A 20,127-nucleotide genomic window follows, 5' to 3' on the forward strand; every position below is an offset into this window, starting at 1 on the left:
CCCCCTTTTCAAGGTCAACACCGATCATCGCCCCCCAAATTTTGTGCACCGATAATCGGGCATACAGACTGTAATCACCGGCGGGTTGACTAAAAAAAAAAAAAAAAAAAAAAAAAAAAAAGGTAATCTTTCACCGCTCAGAGCTGAAAATAACGTTTTTCGCTCCCCATTGCTAGGTGGCTGACTAAAAAAAAAAAAAAAAAAAAAAAAAAAAAAAAGGTCAGCCGTTTTTACGCGTCATCGCCCCCCTATCGCCCCCTTCGCTATTTTCGCCCCCCGTCGCCCCCTTTGTCCATTTTCGCCCCCCTGTCGCCCCCTTCGCCATTTTCGCCCCCCTAGATCGCCAAATCGCCCCCTGGGGGGCGATATCGCCCACGTTGGGAACCACTGGATTAGAGTATCTCATACCAAAATAATTTCAAGGAACTTGTTCATAAATACAACTTTTCAGTGCCTTTGTGAAAATAAATGCAACTTTCCACGGATTTGACTGCAGCAAAAACGTGCCCTAGTGATGACTATCCGACTGCGGGAAATTATTTCCCAGTTCAACAATGAATTCATATAAATAATCATGTAACTGCTACATTTTCAGAGTCTGCGATTTTAAAACTTCTCTTCGTAGTTTACGGAGTGGAAGTTACGATAAGTGAATCGCAGGTCGTAACGCGACAGTGGTCGGATATAATTGGATTGGAATATTAATTTTTAATATTATCACCCTTCTTCATATGTGTGTGTTGCACAACTTCGTTGCTCACGAGTAAATGTAGACAGGGGTTGGTCAGAGACCATGAGTCATGAATCGCAATTTGAGATGTGAACAAAGAAAGTGAACGATTTTCTGAGATTTTCTGACAAATCTAGAGCAGGCTCATCGTCATGGTGGTGGCAAGATTGTCACAATAGGGAAGAGCATGATAAAAAAAATCCAGAAAAGACTAAAATTTCTATACCATACCATAGTTGCATATTTCCATATCCGATAGCGATACTTCGTTCCATACCATATACCTTACCCTGCCATGGATGTACGGTTGCGTTTAAATCAAATGGTTGTTTAAAACAGTGTTTTAAACGGAGTTATTTAAAAATGTGCTTTTGTTAAGTTGTATAATTGTGCCACAAGTTTTAAATATGTTCCAAATACATGCTCTATGAGCCTACGGACGAATACCACCCGATATAACTGACGTATACGATATAGAATGGTTGCAGCCCGCGAAATAGTCGGTTCAACGGTACGGAATGTATGTTCAGATGACGGGTTGGAAGGCTATTTCGCCAAAGTAGCTATATTTACCCTATATTTTCAACTGCCGGTGTAAATACACCATTACGTCACAATTAAATATTCGTGACGTCATTGCTTTAAAAAACACTACAGCAAAAAAACATGTTTAAACAAGAGCCTTGTTTTAAACATGTTTATTTTAAATTGATTTTTACAAACACAATCGAACCTGTATGCAATAATGAATAAGTTTGTACCCACCATTTTCAATTACCCCACCTCCTCCCTTAGATCTACCGGCACATCATGATCACATGGATTGAGAGAGCTGGAAAAAATATACCAATATATGCAATTGCCAATATCATCGACCGAATTCAATCATGAATTCCGGAAAATGTTTACGCGAGCCATGACTAGCTAACCAGGGCCGAAACAGCAACTCGTCAGGTCTCTCCAAAAAAAACGTTGATATCGGGCCCCCATAGTATGATAAATCAAACATTCCTTCACCCCCATAATGATACATCTATTCCCCGCTACTTGTAAGCATGACTTGTTCAACTCATTTCAGTGCGGCAGTTTATATAACTCAGGGTTGAGCAATTATTTTTATCCGCGGGCCAAATGAGAAGCAGAAAATACTTTGGCGGGAGGAGTCGTGTAGCCGTGTTTTCCAGCGAATTGATTTTATTTTTAAATTGAAAGCTGTCAATTACACTGTTATTGAATGCTGCTCAGTGGATATGTCTGTGTTGAAATTAGGGAATGAGAAAGTGACGGTTAATTACCAAAAAGGAATATTTATTAGTTACATACTGAAGAATTAAATGAATGTCTCGAACGAAACTCGCATGATGCGCAAATACCAAGCTAATCCAGGAAATGCCAAACAATACTGACAACTTAAAAAAGTATTCCTGCTGTGCAGAGCAGCAAAGCGAGGATTACTTACTCACTTAATTACTCACTTTCTCGGCGATTGTCCGTTTTTGGCCTGATGAAGATTAGCGATGAAAAATGGCACTCGCTTGTTATCAGGGATAAAAAAGAAACAATTGAGGATTCCAAATACACCACTACTGACAGCATTGTATTGTTACTCGTCCTCTATAAACTAGTTTTCAACCATGGAGCTACTACACAGCTACATTGTGGAAATGTTCGGATCCATGAATCCCGTTACCGACAGAAGTTGAAATAGTTAGTAATAAATACTTTGACGCAAATAATTATATTTCATCAAGACGGTAAATGTCTAGCATGTTCAAGTTCATGTTCATATATACGATAACCATCTGTCGTCAGTGTTAAGTCCTCAGTCTTGAAAGTAACCATAAGGAACACGTCGATGACATTGTCGCTGCATAATTCTGAGAAGGCAAAAATTGCGCACTCAGTTCGGAACTTTCAGGAAAAATGGATCGAATAATAGTTTTATATCCACAGAGGCGGAATCGCTTCATGTAAAATGCATGGAGAATATAATAGCTACACGAATAATATAATTCAGATTTATTTGGTCCCACTGCTGTTTACCTTACTTTGACCCGAAAAGCCCCGCAGCCCCAGAGAATCTCGAACGATGAGTTGGTTGGTGATATAAAAATAATAGGGCCCGTGTTGTTAACAATATCTTGTGTCGGGGCCAACGACGCATCACGATAAAAACAACGGGAGCACAGAAATATTCCAACTTGTATCGTCGTCAGAGCTACTGCTTGAGTGGTATATAACAGTAGTCAATCGTCTGATCATCGTATTTGTGCCAATTCCACTTGTTGCGAATGAATATGTTGCTCGAACAGAGCCCATAATTTTCGTGATATAATGTATAATACTATTCTGCTTGGCGTTTAAGGCATTCCCGTAAAAACAAAGGTATGGATTTGGAGGTAATCTGTAATCATTGTCTAGTACGGCTCGCGAGTGATCAAAACTTTTTAATCCGGCCCGTGACCCAAGTTGAGTTTGACACCCCTGGTTCAACCTCGCTGACAATAATTTATCGCTAGAATAGCCATTAAGACGCACCGAGACCTGTTGAGTACGGCTGGAGTAGGGTTCTAAACAGGTCACAAGGCTCCGACGTACACGTCAATCTCACTTTCACAATTTTAACTCAAGTCAGGTCGATCACAAAGACAAAGCCGAGTTGTAGTCCGAGTGTACAACTGACATTCTATTTGGAGTCGCATAAAGTGTACAATGTACAATTGTACATATTTGTATTTCTCACGTCGTTTATACAGTTGTGATATCATTTGTCAATAATGTATGTTACTCTAATACTCGATTTTATTCCTAATACTCGATTCAGAATGGCATTAGTCAGGTGCACGATTTCGATCACCGTTAATATTCAGTTAAATAGGAATCATCCATAACACTATAGCATATGTATCATGAGCAATATTCTCTATAAGCTGCGTGCGTGGGCGGCCGCGCTCCGAAAAACGTGTGCTGCGCACAAGTAAGCCGAAGTAGTGATATTTTTGTTGTTGTCACGCACTATTGTCCAAGGTGAGTTGGTAAGTGCGCGCAGACTCGTAGACAATTACAGGGAACATGGAACATGAGTATCATTGATGCTTTCGGGAGTGGTCTTTAAATGCGAAAAACTAAGTCTGGTTTATGCACAATGCGTAATTCACATTGTAGCCCAATAATAAACCCACGCATCATCTCCCCAGAAAATAAAACAATGGCAAAAGAATATACACAAAATCAGCCCAGTGAACATAAAATAATAAAAAATTCAAGGTTAAAAACTTGAATTAAATCGCATTGATTTAAATCAGCCTTTTTTAAACCAGAAACCTACCTCTGACTGGGTTTTAGTGTGCCTTCGCACATATTAGTTTATTTCCATGTATTGGCCTGAAATCCAGGGGCAAGTATACTCATTGTACGACAAACCAGTTACAAAAATGTTAATGCAGGGCTGGGCCAACTACTAGCCGCATGAAAAAAAATCGCGCATGTGTTAAGTGGAATCGCTCTCTGCATGTACAGAAGTATTCAGAAGTATATTTTGTCGGGAGCTTGAAGCTAACATGGTTATAACGCTGTCCGCACAGTGTATCCTGGAGTTGCACCAAAAGTAGAAGCAGGCTTCAAGATGTATTTTTGAAAATATATATCAGGCCATATTTGCCAAGGAAAATGTTTGATAGTAGTGGAAGTAGTTGAATATCACAAACACTTTAGTATGGTTAAGAAGTGCCGGTAAATAATCCTAATTGGATATCCTAAAAAAGTCTAAGTAGTTCATTGCTGGCCTATTGTGGTCAGACCTAATATCTGCGTACTATTGATATTCGGACGTGCTTCGGTATTGATATCTACGCATCAAAAAGAGCCCAAGAATAATTCAGAACTCGGATCTGCGCAGTATTGGGGGCCGGGTATTCTACGGAACTGATTGTGCGCGGTGGAAGCTGGTATATACGCTCTATTTGGGGTCAGACATGCATCGGCGTGGACATATGTGCATCAAAAACAGTGCCACCGATGCCTCAGACCAAGCTTTAGATTGTCGCAACAATTGTATCCGGACATGAACCCGAGCTGATATGTGAACTTCAAAAAAGCCCTGACATGGCACGCACTCGATATCGTCACACTGAATGGACTCAGACATGCTTCAAACGTGATATCCCCGCGCTATCGACCTTGCAAACAATGCGCGATCCGAGATAACTTTTAAATGACATTTATACACGCAGTTACTATTACTTCCGATTTATTTTCTAGATTGCGATTACAATTACTTGAAGATACTGCAATCGTCGAAATCGCTTGCAATTATAAATACGATTACCCCATGTCTGCTCTAAATGCATTTTGTCATTTTTTAGCAGCAACATGATAAAACATTACCAAACATCAACAAAGGATTATTTCAACAACTATTCTATTCAGCAAATTCAATTGGAACACATGGTAAAATGAGTAGCTAGATGTGAATCTGTTGAACGACTCCATCAATCAACTCGGGATAAAAGTTGAAACAATAAATAGATTAGTTAATTTGATATGGCACGTCACTTCGTGCCTCCAGATCATTGAATCACCATCCTCTATACTCACATGATTCGGTTTATCGCTTAGTATGGCATGAAGTATGACGTGCTGAAAATTCCATGCATCAACACTTCTGCGCGTGACTGAAATCGTAGTTGTTTCCGGAATAATCTGTTATTGGCAGTCATTTTGCAGCGGAGAGATTTGCGCAGCGTTCCTTTATGCGTGTTACAAATGCGCGCGATTCAGCAGCGAAGTCAAATCGGTTAGTTTCAAATATAAAATTATTTGGAAAGCAAGTAACGGTTACCATTCTTGACGAAATGGTTTTATTAGGCAACATGTTCTATTACAGCTTACAAACTAGCTTTAATGCTATGTGCATTCCATTGATAGTTCAAGCATCATCATAATATTTCAGTCGACTGATGAAACATCTTGCTGCAAAGCTCTTAAACAGTAATGCGCAAACTTTTTTAAACACGCCCATTGATCGTGGAAATTATCGCGCCCCTTAGTATCACATTATAAAACTATTATCATGAGCAACAAGAATATTTGCGATCACAATGCATACTTTGATGGCATTTGAGGTTATGACTGTTGAGAGACCTTCCAAATATGGAATTCAGACTATACCCAGGTCAATTACCAGTTGGAGCATGGCCAATGGTTGGAGTGAATCTCGGTGGACGAGAAAAAAGATATCGTTGAATAATGTGTCAAGAATAACCATGTCCTGTCCACGTAGCACAGGGCCGGCCAACCCGTGGCCCGCGGGCCACATGTGGCCCGCGAGAAGGTTTTGAGTGGCCCGCGAGGTAATTTCCGAAATTTCTAATATCAAAAATGGATTGCACAGATTGTGAACTTGCAAGGCCAACCAAAAATTTGATTAGTTTGGCCGCAACACTTGCGATGTGATGACAAAATATCAGTTCCGACGCATTGACAGATCCATCAGCCAGTCACATATATTGGTATATCTTCGTACACTAAAATAAAGCAGAATAATTTGCGATAGATTTATCAAAAGTAAAAATTTTCTGCAAGCTTAGCGCGACATGTTGTCACTCGATTCCTTATTTTTAATATTGTTGCCCTTTTTGTGAAAATGGACGAACGCCTGATGTATCAGATTGAGTCTAACTATATTCGCGATTACGGGACAAAGTGTCGTTCAACATATGCGACCTTGCGTTTACGCTCACAGTAAGATCGTTGACTATGAAACCTAGGCACGGAAAGATTGACGCATGTTGGTCGCAGCTTTCGATATCGATATGTCCATGCGCCGAATAGCCCAGTCCTCGCAAACTTAGCCGAGCGATATACGGCAGGCCCGCAATATAGTCAAGTGACAATATTATTGACCTATGAACTTCAAACAAATTTCACGCTTCGCGCGGTAAGTGGCCCGCACAATATTTCGTCAATCGAATGTGGCCCTTTGGCTGAAAAGGTTGGCCGGCCCTGACGTAGCACGTAGCATATACATACTTCAGAAATTTTGGTGTCAAATGCCTTTTATTTCCTGACTTGGGCTAGGCTCAATCAAAAACCATAATTTCTAAAGATCCAAAAGCATTTCACACATGACATCAAAAAGCATGTCACACATGGCGTATGACATGACCTGATAAGAAAACATTTTATTTCTTCATAACATGGTCTCCTACTACGCACTCTGCACAGATGGCTCACAGACAGACCATAAAAGCATCAGCTAACATATACACGCAAGTTACTCCTAATTCATGGTCATTCCGATCGTTAGAAGGTGCGATGTATGGATGGTACGAAGCCATTATGGCATTTGAAATCGTACTATAATTCGGATTATTGGCATTGTTTAAACTTGGAAGTTTCCGCTCCCATTAAACTCACTCTGAGTTCGAGAAACTCCACTTTACTTAGGCGCCTTACCGCCCCGTCAGACGCTTTCACAACCCCGAAAGGGACGCGTCCCACAAGAATCACTACTGTATGGGGAGTAAGCTGACATTGCCAAATTAACTGTGAATTGGTTTACACGAGTCGTAAACTCAAATATATCATATTTCAGAGACCCTTACCGCCAAATAGTTTTATCAAACTTACCCCACATACACCACAAGCACGTTTATGGAACAATCCAAGTGGCAACGAAGCTGGGACACGCTGCTTTGTCACAATAAATTTTCCCGCATGCGTTTTAAATGAAGAATGATATGATATAATGATTAGGGAAGTTACCAGTGGAAGATTCCAATGAAGAAAAAACTGCGAAGAAACCAGACAAGTATATGTTATCTTATCGATATGACATTATATTGCACGATAAATATTACCGTCCCGTCGCTGTAGTTTGCTAACGAACTGTTTTATGCCTTCGTGAAGCTATGCTAGTACCAGCAGCATAAGTTATCTCATCTTCCATGAATTCTACTAATTGCGCAATTCCTGTACCAGGCTGTATATTCGTAACATATATTGCCACTTCAACTGCACGAAAATCGTACATTGCGTTACAGCGCAATGAGAACATCCTGCTATTGCAACCTTTGATTTAATATCGAACACTAAAATGGAGCTCCTATTATGCATCGAATTCATATTATGCCTGTAAGGAGAGTAATGGATCATTTTATACAATTACAACGTTTTCTGTACCATAGTTTTGTTGTGGCTGCGCAATCTCTAAATTCTTTACAACATTGCCTTTTCCAAGTGCTTTCGGCGCGTGAGGCGAAATATAAGTGATGATTAGTTCTCAGGAGTTCCGCCTGTGACGCATCACTATGGACGAGCTATCTGTCCGCCTAATAATTATCGTCAATGCAGTGTACATTTCATCGTTACCACAAGAATCATGATAATATTTCAGTTGGCTGATGACAGATATTGGTGCCATAGGCTCTCTATAAGGATTGAGTCGACATTGCCATGTCATTGAGTGTTTATTTTTTTATACGAGTCGTGAAATTACATATATCTTAGTTTTGACAAATTTATATGTCATGCATGGTAGGCAGGTTTATAGCACATTATATGAGTGGCAACTTAGCGGGGACACGCTACTTCATGATAATATATTATATTCAGGCTTTTGATTGAAGTGTGATATCAAATATTAATGAGGAAAGTAGCCAGTGGAAGATTCCATTGAAAAAACAACTGCTGCAAAACCCTCTAATGCAGTGCTCTTCAACCGGGGTTGTCGTACACCCTAGGGCAGGGGTGGGCAATTATTTTCCTCCGCGGGCCAAATGAGAAAAATAAATACGTTGGCGGGCCGAGGGAACATTTTTAGCTAAATTCTCCAGCGTATATTAATTTTATTTCTAAATCACATTGTTAATAAATGCTGCTCTTTGAATGTGTTGATATTAGGGAATGAGAAAGTGACGGTTAATTAAAAAATATCTATTTGCTGTCATGATTCGAAACAATGTTGAACGTGCTACATTTTAGTTCTCTTCAGACCCCTATTCACGTTCTTCTATTAAGACTCTAACGCAGTGGTTCTTAAACTTTTTTAGGCACGTCTCCCTTTATGATAGTGAACAATTTTGAGCCCCCTTATGATGACATGACAAAATGCAACCAGAATGCTAGCATTCCCAACGGATAGTTTGATGGCATTGGATATTATGGCTGTTGATGAGCGAATTATGAAATATCAAAGTCGGACAATACACAGAGCAACAGCTACAAATCATAGTATATCGCGCGGAGCGCGAAAATTTTTTTCGATAAATTCGGGCATCGCGCCACCCTTCTGATGTTTTCACGTCTCCCAGTTCGAGAACCACTGCACTGAAATGAATATGCAATGGTACAAAGCTTGTATTTTCTTGGTCGCTGCCATCCGAGCAGTGTGCAGCATAAATAGCTTTTATGTTGTGAGAAGCTTGCAGTTTTTCGGAGCTTTGCCCTCTCTTGACCGAGTGTTTCGTGTTTTTGTCATAAGAACGACTTTAATTAAAATTTATAATCTCGGCGACATGCTCGGCAAAAACGGAAAGGATGGGTTTACCCCTGACTCCAGTATGCGAATATTTAGTGCTCTAAATTCTAAACCTTCTTTGAATTTCAGTTTTCAACTTTCTTTTTTGGCATGCCCGTTAATCTTTTATGTGTGATAGATATGACAGAGTCATAGTAATCGCGAGCACTAATCGACTTGTCTTACGAGAATTCGTAACAAATTGAAACACATACCCTATAACGCGTAATGTGACAATGGCAACGAGGAAGGTTTGAACTAAACTAAATGGAAAGAGTAATTTTTTGTGACTTCAATTGCTACTCATACTTTGCCACATTGCCTTTATTTTGAATCTGGATTACGCATGCCAGGTGCGTAGGCAGCGTAATCCTGGCTTATTACTGAACAGGCTTCAAAGTAAACGAATTTCCTGTTCATTTGATACAGTCTACGGTTTTCGTCATTCAAAAAGCAAGTTTTATGTTTTGAATTCGAAGAAACCTTTCGCGGGCCGCACAGAATAGCTTCGCGGGCCGCATGTGGCCCGCGGGCCGCACTTTGCCCAGGTCTGCCCTAGGGTGTACCAGAATTTGCAAAGGGTGTACCACTCAGATGGGGTGTACAGGGGTGTACCAGATCCGAATTACAATGAGCCGATGGCTAGCTATCACAAAGGCAGGTTTATGGGTCAGTACAGGTTGACGCACAGGTTGATGAGCAATATGGTACGATGTTATCTAGTGATTGTGATGTCATAAGCAAATATATCTACTTTTCATTTAGCCGTCGGCAATACACCAATGGTTCCGTTTGGTATTGGAAAGTATGCAGTTAACAAACATGTGTTCAGCTATAGTCATTTGTCTTTTAGTGATTTTTGAGGTAACCGCCGCGATAGCTCAGACTTTTTGAATCGGTACTTCCTACCCGACGTTAATAAATACCGCAATGCACATAAATGAAGTGTCGTAGCCAGCCAGGGTCGAAACTGCTTCCATGTTGAAATCGGAACCCTTTTGTTTTAAAATGCCGATTTTATGTCAAATATTTCGCCATACATTTGCAATTTAGTATTTTGTTATTAGTGATGCCAATTAGCGACAATAGACTGTGTATAGCGGCATACGATCTGAGGTTACTGACATCTCTTCCAGCCCATGTGCTACTATCGACTGTGTGTGGTGTGGGGCAGGCCTGATACGCAGTGGACTGGTGCGCCTACCATCGCTGATCTGAATTACCGCTTCTGCAGCAGTAGCTTTACCTACTCTTTCCCCAATACTGTTACATTTAGGTACATTATCGTTCGTAATGTCATGCTGTTTTGGGCTGACACGAAATAAATACCAATTTGCGTGGCGGGCGGCCTAACTGGCTGCGAATAGACTCTGTGACCAAATGCTATTATATTCAAATCCAATTTTTTGACGGCAATAACTCCGCTTCTACTGGTTGGAATTGAACCAAATTTTAAGAACATCTTTTTTAGAGACAACCCAATACTTTCATGGGGTGAACAGAAAGATTTCACATTTTTCGGTATTTATTTTTATATTATAAAGAGAAAGTTTCTTCTCCCGTAGCCATGCGGCTACTGGTTGGAATTGAACCAAATTTGGTGTGTAGGCTTAAGTTAGGTAACCTAACCATTTTATCAAGTAGCCAGTACGATTTGAGGAAAAAAGTCATTTTTGAAGACCCCTAATGAACAGGGGTGTACGAGTTTTGAGCAAACGTTAAAAGGGTGTACCACGTCGAAAAAGGTTGAAGAGCACTGCTCTAATGCCATGCTATCTTGTCGATATGTAATCATATTACATAATAAACATTAGCAACACTTTGCTTTAGCTGTTCGCAAACTGTTTTATGCCTCTGTGACGCTGTGTTCATAATAGCAGTATAGGTTATCCAATCCAGCATAAACAATACTAACTTAACAGTGCCTGTACCAGACTGCATACTCGTCGCATATGCTGTCACTTTCTGCACGAAGCTCGGGATTGCGTTACATCGCTGCGAACGGATTCCTGTGCGGTGTACGAGCTCAGATGTCTGCATTCTAAACCGATGACGCGCGATTCAGCTTGCAATTGCTTCCGCTTTGCAAGTAACCCGATCGATTCTCAAACTGAACTAGATAAATATGTCATTACTTTGCATTTCACCACAGACATGCGATGTCACGCGCCTTAATAGCGTGACGTGTGTATTCCGAGAATAAACATTTTTGAACTGCATCAATGAAGATACTTCTTAGTTCACAATTCACATATAGACCGTGTAACCTGATGGGATGATAATCGAGCTACACATTCATAAGATACAGTTCAAGGCCATACATCAGTGGCGAGTAGTTTACTTGTATAATCCACAGCTGCAACGGCAATGTATTGCGGATTCGAGTCCGACCGAGGTCGACTGGAAATTTATCTAGGTTCTTCTTCGCCATATCAGCCGTGAAAACTAGAAGTGGACCGTGCTATGAGTCGGCAGCTACGGAATAAAAATGAAGGAAATTGGCGTGGTGTAATTGACAGAGAAGTTGATAAACACCACGGATACCACAAACAACAACAAGGCTATATTGTTTATGGGTAATATAAATGTATAAACTGTAGCAGTTTATTCAAAACCATATATACGAGATTTGTTAATGACTTGAGAGGAATACACGGAACACGTTAGCAGTCTATAGAAAATATTTACATAGGTATAAATCAGGGTTTCCTTGGGAATCTATGGTTCTTTTGATGACATATGACTCTCAGAGAAATATAAAATGTGATTTATCAAGTATTAATGAAAATCAAATAGCAGCAAAATCAAAATCTCTTACAAATCTGCTTTGTTATCATTCATCAGAAATATACATTCGTGGTGTACTTTGCACGGTAAACATACAACGCATCTCCTGACTTTCTATGATTCTCATAAGGAAAATACTAGGGAAACGAAATGAGGAATATCGACTGCATCTAATATCGATATTTCAGATCAGTCGGGTGGTAATGACTTGAGTCATGTCTCGACTCGGGTCGCGATTTTTCAGTGACTAGACTTTTCTCGACTCGATTCGAAGCAATTTGTGTATTGACTCGACTTGTACTCGAGTCACTACACAAGACTCAACCAAGTCATAAAACTCAGGACTCGGATGGCCTAGACAGGCATTTCGTTGTAACTTCGAAAAATAGTACCCAAAGATACCTCATAATGCTGGCATTAAATATCTACTACACAGAGTTGCAAAAACGGGAGTTTAATAGGATTGAGCTTGAAAATGAACAGGTAATACAATGACTTGGACTCAGACACGAATCTCAACACTGTGACTATGGACTAAAACCTTTGAACCCTGACTATGACACGGACTTGACTCGGTGGTGAATTGAAAATGACTCGACTGGACTCGAGTCAAAGCAAATAAAGTAGAATTGATTATGACTCGGTCAACCCTGTGATATGGTAATGTTTGATAGATCACGACCCAAGCGCAAAATTGACTGATACAACCTCCAAAAATACTAGCGGTCTAGCAGCAACAACATTACCATAAAAATGACTTATTATGGCGTGCCAATTATTCGCTACAAAGCCCGAATTCAATGGCTGTAACTAAGTCACCTGATTGCAAGTCGCAAGTCAATCTTACTTTTCTGTTATTAATGGAGTCGAATCATTTTGAATTTATAATCGAGTTAAGTCCAAGTCAAGGTGCAAAGGGTCGTGCCCGAGTCCAAGTCATTGTGTCCTCTGTTCAGTTTCGATGTCAGTCAGTCATGCTCAACCCGATTTCTTACAACTCTGAGTGGTATATATATAGAGAGAGAGAGAGAGTCTTTATTTTCATCGAACCAAAATACATAACAAACGGCAGTGATGGTGGTACAGAAAATATGCGTGCACAGTATTCAGTATTAGATAGGAATGATCGATAAGACCGTGAAGGTCATCTAGTCTGATCACACCAGCATCAAACAGGTACACTTGACTCAGAACAGTCTGGCTGTAAAAAATGTTTAGTTAGGAAAGGAAAATAGAAAAAAATTAAACAATGGTAGCAAATGATCAATGAAGCAATGTCTGGGCGAGGTAGGGCAACAGTGTTAGTGTAACGACAAGAGGTGATCAAGTAGGGCTTTTTTGAATCTATTATATGGCAATTCACGGATATGTGATGGTAATGCATTCCAGATGATAGGTCCCGAGTAGTCGATAGATCTCTTAGTTAGGCTGCTATTGGGTTGGGGTAAGTAGACGTTTCCTTTAGACGAAGATCTCGTGTAATGGGAATGGACATGTTTAGCAGGTATGAAGAAGTCATCAAACACAGGAGGGAGACTATTGGAAAAATATTTGTGAACAACTTTTGATACTTCGAAGCGATACAGTTCATCAACTCGCAAAATTCTATGCTTACGGTGGTAAGGCGATAAATTAGTACGTAAAGGTACATATGAGATCAGCCGTATCGCACGGTTTTGCAGGGTTCGAATTCTGCACAAAAATGTTGTACATGCATTTCCCCATACTACGATTCCATATTGCAGATGCGAGTGGAATCAATGGTGACGCCGAGATATTTTGCTGAGTCACATATTGAGATTTGTTTATGATTGATGTTCACAGTGAAATTATGACTGGCATTAGAATTCGGCTTAATTTCAACCTACAGAAATATTGCCATTAGACGAGAGAGTTTTCGATCTGTATTCAACAATATCAAAAACATTTCAAATTTTACTAGGCTAGCCTACTTCATGAAATTGTTAGGTTGTAAAAACAAATCAGTGCAAAAATTGGAAAAAAATCGACACAAAAACAACAAATCCAATTTATTTCTCATACTCAGCCTATGAATACTTTCCGGTTCCCTCCACTTTTGGCAATAAGGCATAATCATTTTTTTTACGAGTTGGTGATATTGTTTACACAAAATGTCATTGAAATTTCTTAGCGTACATCAGTCAAGTTGCTCGAAACTGATTCATGTAATACGTCTGTTACAGTCGAACATGCGCCAGAAAAATTACGACATACCGGTATCCTCACATGTAAGAAGGCCAAGACGTTAGAAAGAATGTCAAAGATTCAAATATTATTAATGTGATAGCCTATTACTACATTTTAATACAAAATTCTACGAGTGCCGACTTTACTAGTTATCATGTTTGCAATAACAGTCAAGAAGGCATATATATAGGGGTGGTAGAACAATTTGTTGGAAAGCAATGTTCCCTCTAATTTTTCACAATTGTGCGCGCACTCATCAACTCACTGTACGGTCCCTTAGACAACAGTGCATAACTACTAAAAAAATGTCGTCACTTTGGATTTTATTTGCGCAGCATAGATTTTTCTGTGTGCAGAGGACGTGTCAGCACTGCATCATAGCGCATGTGCACTAGGGTGGAGTGAAAATGACTTTTTTTTAAATCGAAAATAGGGGTTCCTCAATCCTGACAAATGTCAGAAAACTTCAATAAAAAGTGACTTCGGGGGATTACCCCCATTTTCCAGCCGGCAAACCCCAAATTTCCGCGCGTGGGGGGTAAAATGGCCCATCTCGGCAACCGCTGGTCGTAGAGTCATGACATATAGCTCAAAATCTGTGGAAACATCATGTTTCTATCTGTCTTAAGAAGAAAGTTTTCTCTATTGTGAACACAAAATTAGTTATAGCCAAAAAACAATATATACGCATATTTTTGTTGAAATTCAGCATTTATTCTGACGAATTGTGATCCGTCATCAGTTTTTTTGAAAAGAAAAGTAACACACTAACAATAATGAATATTGGGCCCATAATACAAATATATTCACAACACAGTCCTTTTAAAATCGGTTCAAAATATCATAATGAAGCACTCACATTTAACGACTTATTGAAAATGCATTTTTGGTCAAGTTTTTTCATCAGTTCACGAGAATTTTTCGGCGAATGAGGCCATCTTGTCTTTTAAATCCTGAAACTTGTGCTGATGCTTCTGTTACAAGCTTTAGATGTTCACAATAGAGAAAACTTTCTTCTTAAGACGGATAGAAGCATGATGTTTCCGCAGATTTTGAGCTATAGCCTATATCATTACTCTACGACCATGCAGCGATTGTCGAGATGGGCCATTTTACCCCCACGTGCAGAAATTGGGGGGTTGCCGGCTGGTAAATGGGAGTAATCCCCTGTTGTCACTTTCTATGGAAGTTTTAGGTCATATTTGTCAGGATTGAGGAATCCCTTTTTTCGATTTGAAAAAAAAAGTCATTTTCACTCCAGCCTAGTGTGCGCACTGCGCAGCTTAGAGGGAACATTGTTGGAAAGCATTTTTAAACCAGCAATTCATCATGTTTCGTGGCAACTTCTGTAAATAAATACAATGCCTTGTCTACTGAAAGTACTGTTGAACGTAAGCAACTATAACTCCATTACGGTATGAGCATTTTCGAGCTTCCTTGGAGGACCAATACAATTTTGTGAGATAAAAGAGGACACATCGATCGTAGTACTATTTATAACAGAAATATCATGTAGCCTTTACCGTCTGCTGTGTAACCACGACAACAAACTTAACTTCATACCACTAAATTCTGTCTGACCGACAAGATAACGTGATAGTGAAGCGTCCGGCTTCTTGAACGGTAGGTCGTGGGTTCGATTAGTAACACTGGTATCCATGACTTCCCTGCTTGGGGCTCATACATTACTGGGATAGCATGGAATGGTGGTGCATGAAACAGAACGCGCCGTAAAGGCTATATCTGCACTTCCTTGTCCAGCGACATATGCACATCATTAGTAGGTGTATGCCGCAAAAAACATCAAGGACAAAAATAAACTGCGTCCTGTCCTTGCTACTCCTATACCACTATCCTGTCAGGAAGTTAGTCAGTCAGACTGTAGCGTCAGCGTGGGGAACGGGGATCAGCTAGTCGGCAAAAGTATCATACAGATCTTTACCTTATGAGCAATTCAATGTGCCAATATGGAATCGGTGTCTCGTACACACCAAAGATTCTACTGACTACACACAGGTGTGACGCTGAGAACCGTCTTGGCACACCAAAGATATTACGCTAAACGTACCGGGATTCCCACCCGGGCAATGTGCCAATGTTCCCTTCCCTCTAAGCTGCGCACGTGCGCAAATCACGGAGCTATATAAACACAAAAATGCGCAGTGATGACACGGTCACGGCGCACAGAAAACCTAAGTTGCGCACTTTGTCCAAGGGTCTGCGCAGTGAGTTGGTGAGTGTGCGTGGGAACAGGGTCCAACTACAACCCAACTGAATTCGCCAGTGTACATTCTAATTCATTAACTTTTGGATCGCCGACCCCTTCAACTTTATACATGCGCGTAATCGTAAAATCGCTCGGCCTCACGACCCTTTTAGATTTGTTTAGAGCCCCCCGAGGGACGTCTTTTCATCAGTTTGTTTTAGTGATAGCAATAAAGCATTCATCTTCAATTTCTCGATAAGCTGATCTCACTTCATGTTTGACACGAGGCAGGGCAATCGATGTACGTGAGGCATTATCGACGTCACCCAGGAGAAATACCGGCGTCAAATCGATAGCGGCCATCCAGATCGATATTATATCTACTTTATATTCAGTTTAGTTATTTTTAAGTGCATAATGTTATTATTGCAAAAGATGCGATGCGAATCATCGACATTTAGAAGAACTATACGGGGTATTCCCTAAAGCGAGACTTGTTTGTTTCTGGTGCAATAGAAAATAGAAATGAGACAGAATTGGATAAGGTGGGGTGCAAATAACCTATTTTTAGATCGAAAAAGGAGGTTCTCGAATCTCGACAAATTACCGGAAATTTAAATAAAATTTAACATTAGATGATTGCCCCCATTTTACAGCCGGCAACTTCCCAATTTATGCGCTTGAGGGGGTAAAATTGTCCATCTGCCATCTCGAGAACTACTGGTCGTACAGTCATAATATATAGCTCGATAGCTGCCAAACGTCATGTGTCTATCTGTCTTAAGAAGAAAATTTTCTCTATTGTTTAGTGGACAAACACCTTTTCTAAACAACTTGCGTATCAAGCATATTTGTTGATGGTGCAAAACCAAAACATGCCGGTCGGTCCGGTATCGATACTTATGGTTTTGCATTGACGATCATCTAATGAAAAGTGGAAGGTAAATAACACCGTGTAACAAGGAAGAGACGAATTTGCTTATCAATCTTTTCGGTTAGCGTGAAGTGCAGTATCAAGCGCATTTATAATAAGAATCTGTCCCGTGCTTTTCCGAGTTGTGAAATAGGCTATTATACTTGTAAATTTCCAGGCACTTCTTCGTTATTCCCCACACATCGAAAAAATGATCCCCATGACACCAATAAATGTTTCCCCATGAACATAAACAGAAAAATTTATAAACGTCAAAATGAATTGTTTTTCGCGTTGGGGTGGGATAGACTGATATTAGGGTTGGGGAATATTAGGATGGGTTAGGGTTAGGATATCCTAAGATTAGGGTTGGGGATATTAGGGTCGGGAGATATTATGGATGGGGAGGGAGATATCAGGGTGGGTTAGGGTTAGGTTAGGATATCCCAAGTTTAGGTTTGGGGATATTAGGGTCGGGAGATGTTAGGGATGGGGAGGGGGATATTTAGGTGACTTAAGATATCCTAAGATTAGGGAGGGGGAGGGGGATATTAGGGTGGGTTAGGATATATCGTAAGATTAGGGTTGGGGATATTAGGGTCGGGAGATATTATGGATGGGGAGGGAGATATTAGGGTGGGTTAGGGTTAGGTTAGGATATCCTAAGATTAGGTTTGGGGATATTAGGGTCGGGAGATGTTTGGCACGGGGAGGGGGATATTTAGGTGGGTTAGGATATCCTAAGATTAGGGTTGGGGATATTAGGGTCGGGATATATTATGGATGGGGAGGGAGATATTAGGGTGGGTTAGGGTTAGGTTAGGATATCCTAAGATTAGGTTTGGGGATATTAGGGATGGGGAGGGGGATGTTGGGGTGGCTTAAGATATCCTAAGATTAGGGATGGGGACATTAGGGTGGGTTAGGGTTAGGATATCCTAAAATTAGGGATGGGGAAGGGGGATTTAGGGTGGGTTAGGGTCAATGATGGGGTTAGGATATCCTAAGATCAGGGTTGGCTGGGAAGATAACAATATTTCAAACCCTAATTTCGGGATACCCTGATCCCAAATTTAACCCTAATCTCGGGATACCCTACCTCAACCTTGACCCTAACCTACCCTAGCACCCTCACCCGCAACCCTAATCTTAGGATATCCTAACCCATCCTAATAACCCCTTCCGCAGCCCTAATCCTAGGATATCCCAACCTTGATCCTAACCCATCGTAATACCCCCTTCCCCAACCCTAATATCTCCAACCCAACCAAAAAAACCTTCCCGCGACCCTAATATCTCCCACCCCGATCCTAATCTTAGGATGTCCCAACCTTGACCCAAACCCACCCTAATATTCCCTTCCCCGACCCAATATTCCCCTGGCCCTAATCCCAACGCGAAAAACAATTCATTTTGACGTTTATAAATTTTCACATGTTCATGGGAATCATTTATTGGTTTCATGGTGATCACTTCTGGATGTGTGGGGAATAACGAAGAAGTGCCAATTTCCATACCTTTAGTGATAACACTGGCTGGCTGGCAGACTTCTGATAACCCACCTTGTAATCACTACAATTTGATTACATGTTTGTGCAATGCAGAGTCCCGTTCAAACTATCTACTCTATTTTGACTCTTGTGTTTCTTATGAATCTTCACCATTTTCTATACGGTATTACATCCATTGCACTGTCAAATGTCATCGAATTGTAGGGTAGTAGTCTCTAATAGCATTCACCTATTACGGGTCTGTCAGGATTTCTAGGCAAATTGTAAACAGTTACGTACAAATCTTGCAGCAATATGGCGTAGGATAAGTCAATAGTAGATGAGCTGCTGATATCACTACATATGATCAACTGCAACTACCATATGATCAGGATGGAACACAAGAAAACGCATTGCTCCATCAAGTATGCCGGACCCCAATCGTGGAACATCTCGCCGGCTATCAGACAGTTGTCGAGCATGTCCGTATTCAAGTCGAAATACAAGCAATTTCATCTGAATGAAAACTAGCCAGCCTCCAGGATCACCGGACCAGGGACCACACATCGATCTTGCCTTCCGCCACATGCCACCTCATTTTGTCGCTTGCCTTTTCTATTCTCAGCTTTAATGTTCAATCGGTGTGCATGTCTCTTCTCTACCTAGCCTAGGCCAAGGTTGGGGGTCTGATTTCAAAGACTATTCCAAGTCATTTAGGCACTTTCCTATCTTTTCGTTGTAACGCAGTTTTGTGGCGTTTTGAAATTATGAAAATATTAATAAAACTGATACTGACAATGATATCACTTCCGTTATATATTCCAAACGCAACACGATTGCAAGGCAATGAAATGGTACATCACCTAAGGAATTGATGCCAGTAAGACAAAGCTGCTTGACAACTCCAAAAAATTTGAAGCAGCCAACTTCATTACTGACGATACCATAACAAAAATCGCGTAATACATTACACATAGCTGCAATTTTCGAAAGTATTTTCAGTTATTGTCATATATATTTCACCTAGTTGTTATGACATACACTGATAAAAGTGATTCGAATACAACCTCGACCTACTTGCTACTGAATAGGCATAGGTAGTTTTCGTTCTTTCCATGTTTTTTTCGCAAGATACACACCGACTCAAGTAGCCTAGCAATGGCATGATACAGTTTCACACGATCTGTGCATGTGCAATTTCAACTGATTCATATCGCTGAAATCGATGAGAATTAAGTAGAGGTGCACCATTCTGGCGTTTTCCAGTTCACTTGC

The 20,127-nt window shown here is 40.5% G+C and overlaps 1 protein-coding gene across 2 annotated transcripts in view; it reads right to left on the reverse strand.

Moving 5' to 3' along the window:
* LOC145438686 (uncharacterized) overlaps positions 1 to 20,127 on the reverse strand; it is a 403,715-nt gene that overhangs the window by 171,548 nt on the left and 212,040 nt on the right. The window lies entirely within an intron of this gene.

The sequence above is a fragment of the Botryllus schlosseri genome, chromosome 1 (genome assembly GCF_051294905.1).
Source record: "Botryllus schlosseri isolate E-star chromosome 1, Bs_hap1, whole genome shotgun sequence".
Taxonomy (NCBI): domain Eukaryota; kingdom Metazoa; phylum Chordata; class Ascidiacea; order Stolidobranchia; family Styelidae; genus Botryllus; species Botryllus schlosseri.